At 45.6% G+C, this 22,042-nt stretch overlaps 2 pseudogenes; one reads left to right on the top strand and one right to left on the bottom strand.

Moving 5' to 3' along the window:
- Positions 1 to 252: 252 nt before the first annotated feature.
- Positions 253 to 972, bottom strand: LOC115313875 (annotated as a pseudogene).
- A 1,867-nt stretch (positions 973 to 2,839) lies between these two features.
- Positions 2,840 to 22,042, top strand: part of LOC115320682 — a 32,938-nt pseudogene continuing 13,735 nt past the window's right edge.

Below are 22,042 nucleotides of genomic sequence, written 5' to 3'. Positions count from 1 at the left end.
CCTTGAATATTTTTCTTTGAAGCCTGTACGAACTTCTCAAAATCTGAGAAGTTGGCAAAAAGCACATCAACCTGAAAACCAGCATCAATATATGTAAGTTGTGAACGAAACCGGCAATTTGAGTGTCACATGAGTAACCTCTGCAAAAAGCGTGCTGATACTTGAAAATAATGTTATGGTCCTCTAAATCGTGCATGACGGGAATTTATGATGTGCTCCAGAGGTTCACAAATAGTGCAAATTGAGCTCCTTTCATAGATAATTAAAAAAAGTGCAATAATGCAAGCTAGCAACAAAGTCAATACAGGGTCTTACCGCACACGGCTTATCTTTAGGTACCGGTATTTATTTCCTTCCCCGGCTCTCCTGCCAACTTGCATTCTTTGTGGCGACAAGGAAGTGTAACCTTGTAAAAGTGAAGATCAACTTAATGATCATGTTTTTCAATGTGGTGCTGTGTGTAGTACAGCAAACAGAGCCTAGTGCACATGCTTGCAGGAAAGAGCACACATCGAGGATGCTGTCCGCTCCAAGTTCTCGGGAACTAAAGCAAGAAATGAACGCATTTTCCGAACACATCACCAACAGGTTCAGAGCTGCTTATCGGTAAAGAAGTTCACCCTGGTTTGAAGCACTCATCAGGCATGCTTCCTTGGCTGCTGCTGCGGAGTCCTGGAGCAGCCGTTAAGTGCATTCCCTGCACTTTGTCTTCCGTATGCACTTGCGTGCAAGGTGCCCTGCGACGTAGAACACCAAGTGCGAGTCACTTCCTTTACTTATGAGGGACGGCTGGTCAGTAACGATGCCACAAGCATCCAGCGTAGCCTTGACTTCCTGAAGGTTGCTAAGGTCAAGCAGGTCATCGACTCGTTGCTGACCGTTATTTGCATTAATTGGCTTAAGAAGGCTCCTCAGGGCACTTCCGGTAACATACCTCTCTGTTAGCAATCTTGTAAGTTTGGTGAATGTCATGCAGTTTACAGAGACGAGAAACTGTGAAGGTGCTAGATGGTCATTACGTTCCAACATTTGACGGAGGATCCTGAACAGGTTTTATTCGGCTCTTGACTAAGTCGTGATGTGAGGAGGTACCCCAACACTTCTGTCACATAATGCAAGAGAGAAGCGTGCTTGAAAGCGTAACACGAAGTCCTTCGGCGGTGCTGCAACTGAGGAAGCCGTGCCGCTGCATTTTTGCCGATGTCTGCCATGTGTTGATGTAGCCGAGAAATTCTCGCAGCACAGCATCCTTTCTTGACCCAGGCCTTAAGGCATCCTTGCTGCAGCGGGATGTGTTAACACTGTTGAGGTCCCTCATCTTCTTGACACTGTCGCTGTTGTGGTACCAAACCTGCGCTCTACTTTTTGCTTATACAGGTAAGGGCCCCGAACTACCTCGTTGCTGTATAGGCAGATGGCGTGGCTGACGCTCATTTTCTCAAAGTTCTTCGGGTGTAGCACCGGCTTTGTGATGCGCGGCATGTCTCTCCATTGTGTGAGGCTCTTGTTCTCACACTTCCAGCTTTCTTGAATGTGCTCCACTAGGACTCATCCTTCTGGTGTGCAAAACACTGCCATCAGCATTGGTGATTCTCGAGCATTTCGCCAGGTGTAGAAAATCCGAAATGAAGTGCGGCTTTCTGCTTGGGTCTGCACGATGCTCCATCTTGTAGAAGATGTTCATTGATGTTGCTTTAAGTCCAAATATTTTCCACATGTGCCCGTTTTATGCAGCAGTGTCGCATGTCACGAAGTCAATGAGAAGCCCAGCTTTCTAAGTCATCAGAATAGCATCTACGATATGTACGAGCATTTCGGCTTTTACATTATATTGTGACCCAAAGACGCCCATGATCTGATGTGGCGTTCCACCAAATGGCTGAAAGAACAGAAGCAGTCCATGGTCTCACATTAGGTGCCAGGCACGTAGCCAGAATTTTGATTCGGGGGGGGGGGGCCCCGCCCCCCCCCCCTCCCCTCGAAATTTTCCATCTTGCTGGGGCCTCCTCTCCCCCTCATACAGCATTTTGTCATGGGCATCTTTGGGTTGTGCAGGGGGAGAGGGGAGAGGAGGCCCCAACAAAATGGAAAATTTCGGGGGAGGGGGGGGGGGGGCGGGCCCCTTTTGGCGTTTGGCGGTGGTGTAGTCGGCCAAGTCCACAAACCTTTCAAACTTGCTATGTTGGCCTACGCTTAGGTGCTCAGAAAGCCTAATCTCATCAATGAGCAACCCGCCGTGGCACATGGCGGGTCAATGGTTTTTTGTTTTCTCAGCTAGACAGCGGAACATACTTACGTTGAGGCCAAATCCACCCCTGTATGCACGAGCGTATGTGCGGAGGCCAGTGCGCCCTAATAGGACTACCGTCTTTTGTTTGCGAAGGGTACAGATGAGGGCTCTTCATTCATTCGCATGATGATGCACTCCAGTGCCCATTCATCTGTGAACTTCATTCCACATGTCCTTTTACGCTTAAATGCCTCAAGGCAAGCTCTCACCTGGTGTTGCTGCATGCTTGGCAAGTCAGCTCGAGCTCTTCATACAGGGTTGATGGCCTAACCTGTGCTTTTTTCAATTTCATTTCTGCCAGTTTTTTTGTTTTTTTTTATGTTAGCAGTTGTTTTTCCTGCTCTTAAACTTGAGCATCTTGATCTGCATCTTGTGAGCTGTTGCTTGGACAGGGTACCTGATATTCCTCCTCTTGTGCGAAAGTTCATTCAGCAGCAGATTGCACGGATATTTACACTGCACAGATCTGCTGTTCTGGCTCTGAACAGTGCCAGTGCACTTCAAACTGAATACCTTCCATCTAAATGCGCGGTGCCTACACTTTGCGCGATGCAGCTCATCAAGGTCCTACACTTCTCCCAGTCCGCTGCAGGCTTTAATCTACTTCTCGAAGCAAGTCTTTGGCTTCTTGTATGTTCTCTACTTAAACTGTTTTCAGAGTTGCACTTTGAAGCATCTTAAGGGCGCAAATCCCGTTGCTCGTTTTGAACGCTACCAACCGCTCCAAGCCTACCGTCCCTCTGCCTATCTCGCACGCTAAGAACACAACCACCTCAGCAGCACCTGAAACCAGATGGCTTCCCCAGTAGTTAGGAAGTGCACAGCCTTGCAGGTCCACTCTCTAAAGAATGCCCGTGCGGGTGCACAGCAGATCAGGGTCGTTGAGCTGCTGTGCAGAATCTGACCCAATGTCAGCTCAAGGTGCTTTCGAAGGGAGCTCCTCAGACAATGTTTTTTGTTATGTTGGGCATCTCGGCCCGGCTTTCCCAGTAGTTAGGAAGTGCACAGCCTTGCAGGTCCACTCTCTAAAGAATGCCCGTGCTGGTGCACAGCAGATCAGGGTCGTTGAGCTGCTGTGCAGAATCTGACCCAATGTCAGCTCAAGGTGCTTTCGAAGGGAGCTCCTCAGACAATGTTTTTTGTTATGTTGGGCATCTCGGCCCGTATATAGAGGGAGACTACTTCCGTCGCTGGCTGAGTATGAACTGCTTTTATTCCCACGATCTTCGTACGGCCAAGCCCGCTCGCGTCACGGGCGGCTCGGGTAAACCGATCTCCGGATGCCGCGGCGGCGGGACGGCGGCACTACGTGATCGCCCGACTGGCGCCGTAGGGGGTTCCACAAAGCGGCAGAATGTTGCTCGTATTATACATAACATTTTTGTTTGGCGGATCTTTGGCAGTGGCTGGCAGATTGTAAAAAAAGAAAAACTGCTGGTACCGCATCGTCCATGAGCATAGGTCGGTCGCGAGGGATTTAAACGAGCTCCCCCTTCACCGTATGCGTGAAGTGGCGTACGATATAGCGTTCGTCAAAGTTCAGTTCACAGGGGACTGACCTGTCGTCGAGTTCTTTGTCGGTTCTTGGAAGGATGCGCTGCCACGCTTGCGATCTGCTTGTTTGGGCACGTCAAATAAAGACACGTGTGTCTTCGTTCGCGTCGAAACATTACTGCTTGAGCACCCTGGAACAAAGCAGCCGGTGGCAATCAGTTCATCGAACGACGTTTCATCGACACGCAATGTTTCACCGACGAATCGTTTTATCAACAGCTCAGATTAGCTTGTTTTTGTGATAAGCTGCATGAGACTGTTGCCACGAAGCGGCGTGGACGGGTTGGTCAGGTGGGTTAACATTTTTGTAACGAGCCGCCGCAGACTGTCGTCGCAATGCAGGGTGAATGCAGGCCGGGAAGGGGAGGGGGGGGGGGGGCGGGCGGGTTATGCGCATTCCAGTGATTCCCGCGTGATGAAATGTCCCTACAGCGTGCAATTCGCGTAACGAGTGTCGATGAAACGTTGGTGTCGACGAAATGTGTGTCCATGAAGTATGCGTCCATGGAAAGATGTCCCCAAAACGTAATTCTACGATATGAGTTTCAACGAAACGTTGGGGACCCAGAGCGGCCGCAGCCGCTGACGTCTCCCGAGGAACTGATCGCCGTTATAGACCATTCCATTTAGCGCCTCTGGGCGGCACCATTTTGTTCGACCGCAGCGCCCTCTTCACACATCCGGGAAGTTCAGCGGGTTCGGCAGGGTAAAACGAGGGAGAGGGCACGCGCCGAACTCCGCTAGCAGACGACAAACCGGGAGCTTGCCGTTCTCCATCTTTGGGCTGTATCGGCGGGTTCTACCGAACATCGAACTCGCGCTCGTGGCTGCCGTTGTGAAGTGGTTCGCGTTCTTAGAATAGTTGTGGCTACTCCAAAATCAGCCTATAGCTCTCTGTTGTTCTATTTTGCTAAATGATCAACTAGCATATCTTTTTTCCGTTACTTAAGTAGCAGTTGAGTCAGCCGGCAGTACTACCCTCAACTACTGCGTGTATTGCGGCAGGAGAGCACGTTTTATTTATTATTTCAGACTTCCACTCATGGTCGCTAAAGGCCTACACCAGTACGAACTTTCTATAGTAAAAAAGGTGCAGCAGCCGGATTTACTCTTCGCCAAAGAGACCGGCCAATCTGACACAGTTTTTGCTATTTTTTTTTATTTGCACGCAGGTAACAGCGCTATTGGACCCTGTGAGTCTTTTGATCTAACATAATATTACACAACTGGCATACCCAAATCTGCGCATCTGCGCTTGAAAGTTCCAAAATGACGCGATTTTAAACAGAGTTTGCACGCCAGCCGGACGCATACAGCCCACTCGGCGGAGCGGACGACATGCGGGGTGAGAGGGGGAGTGCATTTTTTTTCTCTTTTGCCCTCTCTGCTATGACCCTAATGGAACGGTCTATACGACAAACACTCCGCTCAAGAAAGCGAGCCGTGGGACCCGGTGGGACCCACAGTCAAATCACATTTGATGGTCCCTCGCAAGGCCACTTGCCGATAATCGCGCATAAGCTGCGCCCCTCAAGCCGGATGGCGACTACTCAACATTTAACTAAAAAAGAATAAGGTGGAGACAAAGGTAAAGGAAGACAACCAATCAAACACTTCACTTGTGGCATGTTAGCTGAGAGAAAAATGCACATTTATTATTATTTACATGCAGACTCGGTAAGGTGCGTACTCCTTTGCGAAAAGTCGCTTTTGTTGCAGATCCTCTGGATAGATGCTGAAAGCTACTGTTTGAATAAAATAATTCAGTGGTGTGGTCAATGATGGTCAGAGCTGTATATCGTTGGGTGTGATACATCCACTTGTTTGTTAAGGAGATACTTCAACGAAATTTGAAATGTACCCGTCGTGTTCAGAAATAGGCTGATTGAGATCCACAATATCCGTAAGTGACAATCGCACGTTTGTATTTTGAGCCTGATGGCTGTATTTTTCGTAATAAACGGCGGACTCTGTCAAGCGCCGGGAGAGCAGCCAGCGGAGAGCACGTCACTTCCGGCGCAATCATGACGCAGTCTGTCTCGGGATAAGCAAAGCTGCGGCGATACAGACGTCGTCTGGATGCCCTTTCCGTTCCAGCCGCCGAAGCGGTCGAAGCACGCCAGCGATCGGGCCTCCGCAACTAACCGCAAAGCTGATTTTGTGAGCATTTTGAGTGACGGGTTAATTTTCTACAATCTTGTAGAGGGAGAATAGCAACGTCTGGGACACACAAAAGAAAGCCCGGTTGAGTGGGGAGCTCCTCCCTCCTCTGTTCTCTTGTGCTGGCCGTAGAGCTGTCTGGATGATGCCCGGTTCAAAGCATGTATACACCAACTCATGTTTGGATGGATGGATGGATGAATACGGCTGAGCCCTTTGGATCGGGCGGTAGCTTACGCCACCTAGCCATTTTGTTTTACCATTTAAGCTTAGAATATTTAAATGTGAAATCTATATTCACTCCGCAGTGCAAAGAAAGTGAGGCTATGAAACCCCCTTGCCATCAGTGAATACGAAAATACCTAGTTTTCTCTCGATTTCTGCCACCATTCACTTAATCTTTGCTTGGTAATCTCTACAGTCTTAAAATCCACTCTCCCTTCGCTGTCTCTAAAACCCAATGACTTTATTAAATCTATGTTGTCTTCGGTAGGCATAGGGTGAAGCCCTTTACAGTAGAGTATCAAGTGCTCAGCCGTCTCGTCCTCCTCTCCACAAGCAGTGCACACTGTATCCGTTTCCTGGTACTTCACTCTGTATGTTCTGGTTCGCAGAACACCCGTCCTCGCCTCAAACAGCAATGAGCTTCCCCTAGAATTGTCATAAATGCTTTCTTTGGCAATGACTGTTTTGTTTAATCTATAGCTTTCCAGAGCCGTCTTTGTCTGCATTCCCTCTAGCCACCGATCTCTCTTTCTGTGGCCTTAACTTTCTTCTTAACTGAGACTTGCTCTTCCGTATCTTCGCTCTAGCCCAAAAACTTTCCTCTTAATTTCCTAGTGCGCTGTCTCCACTTTGTGTCTACACTCCTCATGTATAAATAGCTGAAAACCTTTCGTGCCCATTGCTGCCCATCCATTTGCCTCAACCTATCCTCAAATTCTATCTTGCTCACCGCTTCCCTGCTTTCAAATGACGCCCATCCCATGTCTCCTTGTACTCCCTGGTTTGGCGTTTCGCAATGTGCCCCCAAAGCCAGTCTACCTACTCCGCGCTGTTTTATTTCTAGTCTCGCATGCACTTCGGATTTCATGCATAGCACCGCGTTTCCAAAAGTCAAGCCAGGCACCATGACCCCTTTCCAAATCTCTCTCACCACCTCATACCTGTTGTAATTCCAAAGTGCTCTATTTTTCATTACAGCTGCATTTCTGTTGCCCTTACCTATTATATACTTTTCATGCTCTCTGAGATATTCTGCACCATCACATATCCATACTTCTAGATACGTGTATTTACTAGCTCTCTCAACTGTAATATTCTGTATCTTCAGCCTCTCAACTTTATCCTCGTTAAAAATCATGACTGCTGATTTTTCGCTACTGAATTCTAAACCTAATTCCTCTCCTTCCCTACCACAGATGCTCATTAATTCCTGCAACTCTGTCCTGATGTTAGCCATTAGTATGATATCATCCGCATACATCAATCCCGGTAAGGATTGCTGAATTTTTTGGCCTAGCTTACTGTAAGAAAGGTCGAATCCAAGCCCGCTCTTCTCTAGTCTACCCTCCAATCCTCTCAGATACAACATAAACAGCAAAGGCGATAACGGGCACCCCTGCCTAAGGCCTCGTCTTATCTCTATTTTCCCTGTCGCCTTTCCTTCCCATGTTATAATCACCTTGTTATCTTTGTAAATGTTCCTTAATAGTGCTGTTAGTCCTTCATCTAGGTTTAAGCTCTCCATTATGTCCCACAGGTTCCTTTGGTTCACATTGTCATAGGCACCCTTGATATCCAGAAATGCCAGCCAGAGCTGTCTGTTTTCTTTTTGCGCTATTTCTATACACTGTGTTAGAGAAAATAAATTGTCATCCAACCTTCTTTGTTTCCGAAACCCGTTCTGTAACTCGCCCAGTATTCCCTCGCAATCTACCCATTCCTCCAGTCTGTTCTTTATAATCTGCATTACCAACCTGTAAATAACCGGTGTCACGGTTATGGGACGATAATTCCTAATATCAGACTTATCTCCCTTTCCCTTATATATCATACTCATCCTACTAAGCCTCCATTCATCTGGAATATTTCCTTTTGTTATCATGGTACTCACTACCTCCCTTAGTTTTGCCTTAGATTTAGGACCCAAATTCTTTACCAGCTTGATAGGGATACCATCTGTGCCTGTCGACGTGTCACTAGGGACTCTTCGTTCCGCCTTTTCCCATTCTCTTTGTCCAAAATCCGCGATGTCACAAACTGGACTGCTACTTCCTTCGGTTCTCCTATCTTCCACGTGTACCCGTTCCCGAAATTTCTCCTCCATCACTGCTCCTATATATTGTATCGCATCATCTCCCTCTAATTGATCTCCCTGATGCGAGAGTATGAACCTCTGTCTAGCTTGCGTCGTTTCACCAAGTGAGTTCAAGTGCTCCCAAAACTTCTTGGCAGCGTTTCTATCTTTCTTACTTACATTACTCATCCATTCCTCACCCTTTCTCTGAATTTTCGCATTGATCAAACTGGATGCCTCTCGGCGACATGTTATAAAATCGTCCCATTTTCTTTTTACTTCCGTTTCGGACTCCCCACTACGCTTGGAATACCTGTGTTCTCTAGAGGCTTCCTGACGTTTTTGTATCGCTTGCTTCACTTCTTTGTCCCACCAGCTTTTTGGTCTATGTCCTTGCTTCCCCTTTCGTTTACTCTGAACTTTGTCTAGTTCTAGAGCAAAAAGCCTAGTTAGGCTCTCATAGGTTCAATCTGTATACCGTTGCCCTGAAACTGCTGCCTCTATTCTTTCAACAACTATTTCCAACTCTTTGTCGCTGCAGAAAGTTTGCTTTGAATTATGTTGTCTAGTTTCAGCATTTACTTCTCTGGCAAAATTCAGCTTGATACGTTTGTGATCACTACCAAGACTTTTGAAACCTTCTTCATCTATTTTCATTACTTGTAACTTACCATATATTTTGTGTGACATGAGTATGTAATCTATAGTTGAATGCAGATTGCCAGTTTCCCAAGTTATGTGCCCGTCACACTTCTGACTGGTATTACATAAAACTAACTCATGTTTTTCCACCAGTTCTAGTAATATGCTTCCAGTTGAGTCCGTACACCCATCCAGACCCTCAATATGGGCATTCATGTCTCCCATAATAATTATTTCGGAGCCTTCCCCTAGTTCACTAATGTCTCTTGATATGCAATCAATCATTTTTCTGTTTTCCTCTTTAGCACCTGTCCCTGTCCATAAGTAAACAACTCCAAGAACTGTTGATTCCCCAGCGACTTTACCTTTCAGCCACAAATGTTCGGCGCACTCCTTTCTGATCCTTTGAAAGTTCATATTCTTCTTAATAAATGCTCCAATTCCACCTCCCTTCCTCGTTCCCTCCATTCTGTTGCATTCTTCCCACACATAGTCAGGGTTGCAAGGTGGCTGCTCCATGTCTCTGAGATGTGTTTCCACAAACCCATACACCATTAAATCCTCCTTTCTTAGTAACTCCTCTACCTCTTCCCATTTTAACCTTTTTCTACCACCCTGCATGTTAATATATCCAATGTCTGATTGTGCTGTTTTTTTATACCTGTTCTTACGTTTTCTCCTCTTTTTAACCCTGGGTGCCTCTCCTGACTGTTGGGTTTTCAGTTACTTCAGTGCCCCCAGGGCCCTCGGTCCCCCCAAAAAAGCAGTCACCGTGCGGCCCATCCTATCCCCCACCCTGTAACCCGTGGCCTCACTGTAGTGAATGCCATCTGCAAAAGGGCGGGAGCCAGCCTCGTACACTTCTCTGTTTACTTCCATTACGTCGTACCGAAGCTGTCGACTCATACACTTAATTACTCCGTTGGCTTCGACAACCCTCCTCTCCGTTAACCCGGACTGCCCCCGAACTTCTGGAATGGTGCACACAACCACATGCACATTCTCAGACACGTCCCTCAGCTTACGTATTCCCACGCTTAGCTGCTTTCCGAGGTTCTGGCTCCTACCCTTGAGCACATCATTAAGCCCCGCATGAACTATTACTAGGTTCCTTCCCTCCCGGTTATCCCACAACCGCTCACGTGCTGCGGTCATAGCATCCACCATACACCATACACAGCCAACTCTTTAGCCACCATAGCCGGCGCTGTGCGGGCCAATGGCCTAAAGCCCCTCGATATGTTTTCGTTTGTCTTTGCAAGTAGCGCCAAATGCGCGAGCGCACGTGGCCCAGGTCTCGAGCAGCCCTTGGAAGCAAATGGCGGCGCAGCACTGAAATGAGCGGCCCTTGAAAGCGAATGGCGGCGGAGCACCCGCTCGTGGCACGTGTCTTGCGCATTTCCACAACAATGGTTGGCGGTACTTGTGAAAACAGCTTTATCAAGGGGCTTTACAATGGCCATAACGACACATCGCGATCGCGATGCAGCTCATTTATAGCTCATGCAGCTCCCGCATTGCGATCACCCAAATTGTGTCACTTATGCAAAAATACATAATTAATACGACTTATAATTAACAAAGGTAACTTTATTTAAAACTATGGATTCGGCTAGTTGGTTCATTGTGATCTAGAGGGAAAAACACGGTCGAAGAAGAGACCTACAACACGGACTGGCGCCAGCAGTCCTCTAGAACAGTGGTTCTCAACCAGTGATGTTTCGCGGACCCCTTGTGGATCGGCGGAAATGATGAAGGACCGCGTTGGTGGTGAGAGGAAGGGAAAGGTATAGGTTACTTACGATAGTGATTTATTAAGTAGTTATACTTAAGGGCGAGTGTAAGGTAGACTTCTCTTATTACACAAGACTTACCCGAAAATTGGAACGCTTCTTCTCAACCTGAGAAAATACAACTTTTACTGCCGTGCTTGTCTGATGAGGCTGAGTTTTGCGGACCCCTAGAATTCCTTCGCGGAACCCCATTTGAGAAACACTGCTCTAGAAGTTTATTTAACTGAATTTTATGTTTTTGATAACTTAAAAATGTGGCTGTTTGTCAGTAACCGACGCTTAGCTCCTCCGCATCTAATACATGGCAAAGGAGTTTGTCACATTGCGACTTCTGCTCGAAAGAAAAGAAGAATGTTTTATGACTTCTTGAATTGTCGGACATGGCCCGGCAAAATCAAACCACTAATTTGTTCTATCCATTTTTTACTCAGAATGGATTACAAATTTAAAATTGCTCGCTGAGAAGCACACCATGCACTAGACTCAATTCTTTGCATTCGTAAAACTAAACATACAAAAGGTAGCAATTTATAGCAGGTGTATACCTGATTTTTTGGGATGCTGAAGTGTCGCCACGTACTAGATTTAAGACCTTGATTGCGAGGGACCTCGCAAGCTTCGACCGCGTGAATGAGCAGGGATTTAGCTGACACAACTCCAGAAGCCAGCCACCACTTCATCCTGCCAGTTGTTTTGCGAAAATGTTTGTCTACTAGGTTTACAAAATTCAAAAAAGGAATAGCCTCGGAAATAATAAGAGACCAGCACTCGCAGAACAGATTGGAACCAACAGAATACACGGAGTAACTTTCACTTAAGTGTTTGCTTCAGCGATTCTCAAGTTTCGCTTTCCTATTTTCAATTTGATGAAATCTTCGTTTCCAAGTTTTATTTTGTCAGAATCACAAAAAATACACCAAGGGCAACAGAACTGCAGCTGTAATGAAAAATAGGGCACTTTGGAATTACAACAGGTATGAGGTGGTGAGAGAGATTTGGAAAGGAGTCATGGTGCCTGGCTTGACTTTTGGAAACGCAGTGCTATGCATGAAATCTGAAGTGCATGCGAGACTAGAAATAAAACGGCGCGGAGTAGGTAGACTGGCTTTGGGGGCACATTGCGAAACGCCAAACCAGGGAGTACAAGGAGACATGGGATGGGCGTCATTTGAAAGCAGGGAAGCGGTGAGCAAGATAGAATTTGAGGATAGGTTGAGGCAAATGGATGGGCAGCAATGGGCACGAAAGGTTTTCAGCTATTTATACATGAGGAGTGTAGACACAAAGTGGAGACAGCGCACTAGGAAATTAAGAGGAAAGTTTTGGGCTATAGCGAAGATACGGAAGGGCAAGTCTCAGTTAAGAAGAAAGTTAAGGCCACAGAAAGAGATCGGTGGCTAGAGGGAATGCAGACAAAGACGGCTCTGGAAAGCTATAGATCAAACAAAACAGTTATTGCCAAAGAAAGCATTTATGACAATTCTAGGGGAAGCTCATTGCTGCTTGAGGTGAGGACGGGTGTTCTGCGAACCAGAATATACAGAGTGAAGTACCAGGAAACGGATACAGTGTGCACTGCTTGTGGAGAGGAGGACGAGACGGCTGAGCACTTGATACTCTACTGTAAAGGGCTTCACCCTATGCCTACCGAAGACAACATAGATTTAATAAAGTCATTGGGTTTTAGAGACAGCGAAGGGAGAGTGGATTTCAAGACTGTAGAGATTACCAAGCAAAGATTAAGTGAATGGTGGCAGAAATCGAGAAAACTAGGTATTTTCTTATTCACTGATGGCAAGGTGGTTCCACAGCCTCACTTTCTTTGCAATGCGGAGTGAATATAGATTTCACATTTAAATATTCTAAGCTTAAATGGTAAAACAAAATGGCTAGGTGGCGTAAGCTACCGCCCGATCCAAAGGGCTCAGCCATATTCATCCATCCATCATCCATCCAAACATGAGTTGGTGTATAGCAACATTTGTAAAACACTCAGTTGGGAAACTCCCATAGAGACAGCTTCGAAAAAGTGGCCCCAATCTGTCTTCGAGCACCGAGCTAATGACGAACACAACGCCACCACTTCTCCCGCAGCGGCCACTCGTGGAAGTGCACGTGACTTCTATTTTGGCTTTAAGAACAGATACAGTGGAAGAGGTTACAGGGGTGCCACCCCTGTCTCCCCGGCGGACGCGCCGCGTCGAAGTACCGAAGTTAAAATGCACCTAGGTCGGGACGCGCTACCTGAAAGCCCCGCTGAGGCATGGTTGTATAAAAACAATATTAATTGTGCCGCAAAACCCTGCAAACTAAAGATTTTAAAAACATAACGCGCCCCTCTTTTTGTACTAACCTCCAATAAATTTCATACAAAAAGAGTCTTTTCCGTTTGTTTTTACGCAAAAACAGGCTTTCAAAAAGCTCAAGGTGACCACAGTACAAACGATAAAGAGTGGCGCTGCTGTCGCATTTAGCTCGGTCTCGGTGGACGCCAGCGGCCCAGGTTTCGACGGCAAGTTTCCCAACTGAGTGTTCTAGTAACGTTGGTTGGGTGTGACACGTTGCGCCATCTAGCTCCAAATATTTGCAACACTGGGAAAGCCCTTTCGCCAGCCTGCTTGCTCATGGGGCTGTTCACACATTGATTTGAAGGTGTTGAGTCGTGCGTTTTTGGTCTTTTATTCTTAACATTGCTATCAGATGTCGCAGAAGAGCAAACGCCGAAGCTGTAGGCACTGTTGCGTACCGGACTGTCGCAACCCCAGTAGCTTAGCAGGCGAGAAGCTCTGCAGGTTCCCGCCGAGCAGGGGCGAATCCAAGGGGGGAAGGGGGGGGGGGGGCTACGTGGGCGCCCCCCCCCCCCCCCCCCCAAATAAAAAATAAGGGAATTCCCCCTCCCCCCTTCTCGGAAAGCAATTTGACATGGGTAGCCCCCCCCCCCCCCCACCCCCAAATAAAACCAATTGTTTGGTGAAAAGACAGTGAGAGTGCAGGCGAGCTGGTGGTAGCTAATCATGTCGTATTACACCTGAGACTGCGGTGGAAGAAATCGGAAGAACTTTCAGTAGAAGGAACAGACACAGAGAACGTCTCAAGACAGACACAGAGACGTTCTCTGTGTCTGTTCCTTCTACTGAAAGTTCTTCCGATTTCTTCCACCGCAGTCTCAGGTGTAATACGACACAATTGTTTGGGCACTTCTTGGAACAATTTCGTTCTTGTAAATACTTTTGTATCAGTCTGGCGCATGAAAAGTCATTAGGTGCACAATGGCACAGCAGTTCTATCCCTGCTAGGTACTCGCTTAAAAATGTGCCTAGGTACCCCCCAGGTACAGTTACCTCACATACTTTACTTATTTTCCCCAAATTCGTCAGAATATATTGGAAGTCAAGATTTTTGCACTAAGGATACACAGAAAAACGCGTTCGATAAATGTGCTTTATTGGTGTCAATGCGATGTGCACATCGGAGTTGAGTCATCGCGTGCCTTATCCCCATGCTCCGATTGGATCATTGCGGACACAGCTTCCAGTGTTTACCATCACACCGAAACTCGCTTATTGACGTTCTTTCCCTCAGAGCCGGTGCCGACGTCGACGGGCCCAGAAGACTTCGGTCGCATGAAGAAACGCATGAGTCGAGTGCATATGCACCTAACCTTTGCGACGACGAGCGAAAAACTTCAAGCTTCCTCGTTTCTTTTTTTTTTTTTTTAGTCGGAAAAAAAACAAGCTTCTTTTGGCAATAATAATCCCTGGAGAAGGAGAACAAAGGCAACGAAGGACAAACACAAACCTCCAAACACAGCTATAGCCTACGGGTGACTGGTGCGCAACCGAAGCAGACATGTACAAATTACTCAAAAAAGGTAGTTAAGTTAAGTTACTGAGTATCGACGCCAAAAGTAATTGGAGTAGAGTAGAAATTACGCATTTGTAATAGTAATTGAGTAAACTACTAACTACTGTAAAAAGTAGCGAGTTACTTTGAAGTTACTTTCGAAGTTACTTTTTTTATATTTTTGTGGTAGCAAAATGAACAGCAGTTTTGATCAATGAAAAACCCTGCGAGCCTAAAATAAATGCAGTCTATCTATGGCTTGCGTTTTCGCCAAAATAGTTTATTCGCTCGCAGAAGCAATTGACTTTCAAAGTTCTTGATAGGAGAGTTTTCCCCTTTTCCTTCTAAGGACGTCCCCAGCCAAGCTAAATAGACGTTCCACCGACGGGCTGGATGGAACGGCAGCGTTGAATTCGAGAAACAGGCTGTGCAGGGTCGGGTAAGCGAGTGTCGGCATCTTAGGTGTCCATGACGAAACATGTGAGGTTTGCCTCGGGTAGAGGAACTTTTATAACAAATTTTCCTCCTTTTCTCTTTTTTCTTCGTCAAGTTGAGATTGTTATGACTGGCTCTCTTTATTCCGACGTCGTTCTGAGAGTACGCTTAGCGAGTGCACCAGACTGTCAAGGATTCAAGTCTCGCGCCACGACGATGAGATCATCCGGACGACTGCGCGTCCCGTTGTAGTGCTAGTGCTACGCTACTGGAAAAAAAAAAAATTGTTTTGGTTTAACAGATGATGAACCGAAGTATACTTCGCCGCTGACGCCGGGTCCAACAAAATGATCTCCCAAGGGTAACTCGCAATCCTCCCCGGCGACTACAATATTCTGATGCGCCTGACACGCCTGACAAGTAAATCGTTTTTAACAAAGAGGAGGTCGCCCAGGCATGGATGGTCGGAAGGACGCGAAGGATTACGTGTACAAGCATCGTCGTTCGTATACAGTTGCAGCTGGAAGCGGGAACGTGCTCCCATGAACGGATTATCCGTGCCAGGGTTTGTGCGCGGGGGAGTCCGGCTTTGGAAAGGCATATGCGCTGACGACAACGCGACCATGGGAACAGGCGCCCAGCTGCGAGGTCATTCCAGTGGCGCCTCCCGTGGAACCTGCCGCTTGAGTCAGAACTCAATAAAGACAGACAACACGAAAACAAGAACAACTCTTGGAGTGTCCTCGTCTTTCATGGTTGCAGCTGGAAACGCGGCGCCTGCGTGCATTACCGGATTACGTCAATACCCGACCAAGGCTTGTTAAAGGCGGGCGCTCAAAATTTTCTTCAGCGTGGCAGAAGATTCCCCCTCTTTTCTTTTTTCCCCCTCCCCTTTCCCCCTCCATTTTCCTCCTCGCTTTTTATGGCCTTCTCGCGCGAGTGCTAATGGGCTTACCGGCCCCCCGACAAAATCTCTGTAACCCTTCAAGGTTCTTTGCTTCAATCCCAAACACCAGGGATTAGTTAGGCACGCTGGATATGAGCTCGGAAGGGTTCGGGCTAACTCGCTTTTCTTCTTTTTTTTTTTTGCTCTTTTTCTGCAGTTCTAAAACACACTCAGATAGTCAACACCAACTAGCCCAACAACAAGTTCTTTAATATTCAGATACTTCCGCATGCGGCCACACACGCTACAACACCGCATATTTATCTCGAGTGAACGGAACTTGAACATCACCGCAGAAGGAAAAAAGATGGGTATTTTTATCCGAACTTTGAGCTCTACCCAGAGAGTTGAAAATTTGTCGTTCTAACAATGGCACACTGAAGAGTGATTGTATCACTATTGTGTTTTTGTTTTTTGTTTTTTGTACAAACTAATAATCATGAGTAATTACAAGTCAAAGATATTGCAGTCAGAGGAACACAGTCTGACCATTTCTGGGGCATAATATATAGGTTCGTACTACAGGTGTTTTCTAGAGTGACGGCCGCCTCGTTGAAGCAACTAAGAAGAGTAAAAACAAACTTCCATAAAAACTGAAACGGTTTATGGCATATTTCATGTATCTTCAACCTTTGAAAAAAATTTCTTCGTGGCCAAACGTGCATTTAGTTTCTGTCAACCAATGTAACTGAAAACTCGACACCCGACAAATATCTTGCGTATTAGCAGAGAGAACGAGAAACACGGAGATTGAACCTCAAAATCACAATTTTCTTCGCGTAAAATAGTGCAACTAGCAATAGTAGCATATTATGCCATTTATTAAAAGACAGCAGGTATTACGAAGTTTTCATTCTCTTCTGTTCGCATTTGTTCGCTGATGAAGAAATGGAATGCCCAGATAGCCTCTGCAGCCCTTACATAATTGTTTGGGGCTTTGTCACGGTGGGCGAAGGCCATCTCCAAAAAAACCCAGGAGTTCGGAAGCTGTGCTGCCGCAAGTTTTGGGGCTGCTTCGCTAATTTGGGCGTCTGGCGTTCCCCGATAATTAGAAAAGAAGCGGAATAGCGGTCAGCTCGACGTCGTCACCAAGCAGGAAATCATGCCGAAATGTGTTTTTGAACACGTGCGAGATCTTTACCCGAACCCAGCCGGGATTCGCCACAATTCATCTACGAAAAAAACTATAAAAAGGGGTAGGCTTAAACGATTTGGCAGTTTTTGAATATAGTCATGCGGACTAACTGTCCGCAAGTACGGAAAGAAATGCAGTAGAAATGCAGAGCTCTATTGTGTTCTTTATGTCCATACTTGTCTTTCGCGCTGTACGCCAATTAAAATGAATTCTGCAATATATGTAGATTATGCCTGGTTATGTTGTCTTTAAAAGAAAAGTAATCAAGCAAGTTCGGTATCGTGCCACGATTTGTGCATATACAATTTTATGTGGAATTCAAAGTCAAAACAGTACTTCCGCAAGAAATAATGCATCCGTCGTTCTTCGTCTTCCTGAAGCTATGAACTACCGATCTCGGCTACAGGACTTTTGGGTCCACAAAATATCACGCTCAGTATAAAATTCGCCTTTTCTACCAAAAGTACTGGAAATTATTTATTTTTCAAACAGGTCGGGTGGTGATGCCTGTTTGAGTGTAGGACCGTTGACTGGGCACTGGTTTGCGCCAAGAGTGCAGTGCTTCCTTTCATGCTGCCCGCGACAAGAGTTGAAATTTGAATATAGTAGAAATAAAATCAACTGACACCCTTAGAATTATTTTAAACTTGCGCTTTCTTCAGGCATTAAGATTTTTATCGTACCTTTTATTCATTGTCGTCTTCGATGAGGGAACAACTTGCCGAGGAGGCCGCGCTGTCCGCGTACGCGGCTTGACAGATAAGGTCGCGAATGCTTTTCACGAATCTTTAAAGACCAAGCATAAAAATGAAAGACGCAGCCACTTTACGCCAATGAAACCAACTTTATGTTTTGGGCAGACGTCTTGCGAGAGTTGCAGTATTTTAATTATGCCTAATAAATTGAATGTTTAGGACTAAGTACCAAACGTTTTTTAGATGTATTAAGAACCAAAATGTCAAATGGAAAGTTCTAGAGCTGCTCGAGAAACACCCGACTAGCTGTTTGCAACGTGATAAGGCTCGCGTGGCTTCCTTCTGACTAGTAATAAAGCTTATGAAACATGACAAAATACCCCGTGATAAAGCGCCCGCACCATCATAAACTCAATTTCGAATGTCCCGGGATTTGTTTTCATAGGCCGGAAAAAAAAAAAGAAAAAAAGAGATGCATGCAAGACGCGTGCCCCACGCTTTATTTATATCAGAAAAGAACTGCCCTTTGTTTTATATACGTTTATTTTATTTTTTTTCACCTACTAGATATTAGACAAAACGTGGAAATTAACGTTTTGTAAATGCAGGCGAAGATTGGGTTCAAGAAAGAACGCAACAAGAACCGACTGATTACCTAACATTTGTTAATGGATTTTTTGATTATAAAAGAAAACGGGATAGTTGATTTATAAAGTTGTTGGGCATAATCGAAAGCCACCAAATTGTCCAGTGAAAATTAGCGCCATTGCGGTTTGTGTAGGTGAGCTATACGGCCAGGCGAGGATTAGGTTCAATAACGAACGCAACTGAAAAACGACCGATTGCCTAAAATTCGCTAATTAACCTTTTAATTAGAAAAGAAAACGGCATCTTGTATTTAGAACGTTGTTGGCCATAATCGCAAGCCACCAAACCGTCCATTCTCAAAAAAGATGTAACGCGCGTACACTATTTATTATACGGCGTCCTCCTAAATTGGGCGCGAAAATATAGTTCTGATTTTATGTGGGCTCCATCTCCGCGTGGCACAGCCTAACGCCATGAAGCCAAAGCGACAGATCATGCGCATCGCTGTGACAACGCCACTGTAGAAGGGGCGAGGAGCGCGGTGGGCGAAAAGATTGCGGTAACACGATTCGCGTCCAAATTAGGCTTTTTAGGACGCCGTGAACCACTTCACGTCCACTACATCTCTTTAAAAATGAATGATTTTGTGTTTTTGATGAGTACAGATAAGGCACAAACCGCAATTGCGTAACTCTGACGTCTTTTTTAGAAAAATGTCTAGTCGTTAAAAAAAAAAAAAAAAAATTGCCCTGTATAAGCACGATTGTAAGGCAGTTCTTTACGTCCGGCAACATCATTACGGCATGGAAGGACGTTGACCACTGATCATACTCTGTGTATGATCTGTGGTCACTGTTTTTTTTTCGTACCAGAATGAGCAACATTTGATACCAAATAAAATAGATTGAGCATTCACCAAATTCGGCTTGTTTACTTGATTCAAATCGGTATTTGATTTGATTACACTTATTTTGAACCCGCACACGCCTACTTTATTCCCTAATGAGTTACAAGTGACAATTACATTTTTTTTTTGTCGTGCGAGGTCATTACAATTTATTATTAACAATCGGAGCTCTGCGATTACGCGGAGGAGGCGCATTTGAAGATATTCAAAATTGTTCTGAATACACAAACAACTTCAAACGACTTACTGTTTGGGTCGTTTCCTACACGCAGGACCAATAATAAAGCCAAAACCTTATAGAGGAGACAATCTATCAACTCAACGCACAAACACGATGTGAAGCGTGTCTGCGTACGTTGGAAAAGAGATACCGGCGAGCAAACCATAGCGTCGAATGTCCATGCATCAAAATGTCCGTGCACCGAAATATCCGCGCACCGAAATATCCGCGCACCGAAAAGTCCCACACCGAAAAGTCTTTGCAGCAAAAAATCCATACACTGAAATGTCTGTGCACCAAAAAGTCCGCACCGAAATGCCCAAGAGCAAAACGCTCTACACCGAAAAGTACTAGACCCACTACGGATAGGATCCTCCGTCACCTCTGCCGGTTTACGATCGTTTATGATGATTCAGAAGCACTGGTCTATGGAGCACCATCCCTAATATACAGAAAACGCCGCTCGTACATCCCGTTGTCGCCATGAACACGCCTAAACAACGAAAGATGCCAAATCAGATATTTATATTGGAATTTATACTTCAATGACTACTTCTTTGAGCAGAACAAGGCATTGGTGCTCTCACAACAGCAAAGAATCGTGTTCCAAACCAATGCTAAAAAAGAGCCAATGCAACTCGTCGGGAAGAGCAAGTTCCAAGCTCGCTCAAAACAGCTACTCGGTCAGCTCCTTGTCGCAGGTGTGCCGGCTGGCTTCTGGATAATCTTTTCAAATCCTTGAAGCTTTCATTTCCTCCACCCCAAACTTGTCAAAAAAAAAAAAAAAAACAGTTAGTAAAAAAAAAAAAAAAAAATCGGAAAATGGCGAGGAGGAAACGAGAGGCGATTTCCTCCTTTTACAGTGGCGAGAAGGAAAGTGAGGGTCGGGTTCCTTCTCTCTGCTTGCGGGCCGGCCTTTAAGCATCTCTTCCTGCGTTCGTGCGTGCCGGTGTTATGTTTTGGCTGCTCGTCGCCACCTTGGCCCAAGGACGTCTTCCCGAACAAGGGGGCCCCTTGTTCGGGAATGCCACTTTATCTGCCGGCGTCTTATTCATTTCTGCGCTCAAACTTTCGAGATGGGCAACATTAGCAGTATATAATTTCGAAAGTAGTTAGTAATTTGAGTAGAAGTTACCTGAAAAAAGTAGTTAAATTAAACTACTAATTACCCAAATCAAGTTGTAATTGGAAGTTACCAAGTTACTGGAAAAAGTAGTTAAACTACAGTAGTTTGAGTAGAGTAGTTGAACTACGTCCAAGTCTGAACCGAAGAAATCCGCCTGGTCCGGATATCGAACCCGGGACCTCTCCATTTTCAGAGGAGTGCTCTACCAACTGAATTAACCAGGGGTTAGACGTCAGTAGAGCAAACGGGTTTTACCAGCTGCCACCAGTCTAACACCAACAAGGGTGAACGGCCTGCATTTTTAAGGATATGATTAAGATACAATGAATACAAAGGTGCAAGCGAGCTGGACAAGAATGACGAAAATAATCCCCGGAGAAGGGGAACAAATGGGACAGAGGACAAACACAAACCTCCAAACACAACTAGGTGACTGGTGCGCAACCGAAAAAATCCGGAGTCCGGATTGCTTTTGGTCGGGCAGCAGTCACCTATAGCTGCGTTTGGAGATTAGTGTTTGTCCTTTGTCCCCTTTGTTCCCCTTCTCCAGGGATTATTAGTGCCATTCTTGTCCAGCTCGCTTGCACCTTTGTATTAATTGCATCTTAATCAGAAGCTTTTTTTTTTCTTTCGGAACTTTTCAGTTTTGATAACTGCAAAATTTGAGTCTGATTTATTGAGTGGAAACTATTATTTACGCGATGTTAATTTGCTTTAAGATTGTAATTATAATTTAATTTCAATTATATTTTACATTGCATTTATGGCAGAAAAGAGCCACCACCAGGACAAGATACATGCAACAAAAACTGCGCACATCTTTCAAGTCGATTTTGGTTTGAGATGAGGGAAGCAGGTCGCTATTTTCTCTAAACGAAGTTCCGAAGCGATTAGATAAATTGGTGTCGTTAGAACAGCATCGCTAATCCACCGTTTGCTCAAATCAACACCGCCATTCACTAAAGTGTCGTTCGATGAAACATCATGGGCGGGGCTTTGTTTGCTAAAACGTCGCTCGATCAAGTCAGTGCCTCCCAGGTAGTGCCCAACTCAACGTTAATCATTGCACATGGTAGTGTGCCAATACTTCAAGATTTATAGCGTTTACCATTTTGACGAGGTGAGTAGAAAAGTACCTGTAAAATGAACCGTAAAACATGCATATAATACGAGTTTTTTTTGTTTATTTCTTCTCAAATTTTGCCATGTAAAATTTGCGGCTCGTATTATACATGGGTCCCAACAATTTTCAGCTTCGATGAGGCGCGATCTAACGCAGTTTCGGTTTCAAAGCAATATGCCGTTCAAAGCAGCTATCATTAAAATTACAATGTCCGAGGCGCCATCATGCGTCCACAGTCAGGCTAGACAATGGCGTCGACGCGAAAACAATGATCATACTACAGTGC

This window comes from Ixodes scapularis, unplaced genomic scaffold, assembly GCF_016920785.2.
Source record: "Ixodes scapularis isolate PalLabHiFi unplaced genomic scaffold, ASM1692078v2 PGA_scaffold7__128_contigs__length_106722199, whole genome shotgun sequence".
Taxonomy (NCBI): domain Eukaryota; kingdom Metazoa; phylum Arthropoda; class Arachnida; order Ixodida; family Ixodidae; genus Ixodes; species Ixodes scapularis.
This window is presented reverse-complemented; position numbering and strand designations above follow the sequence as displayed.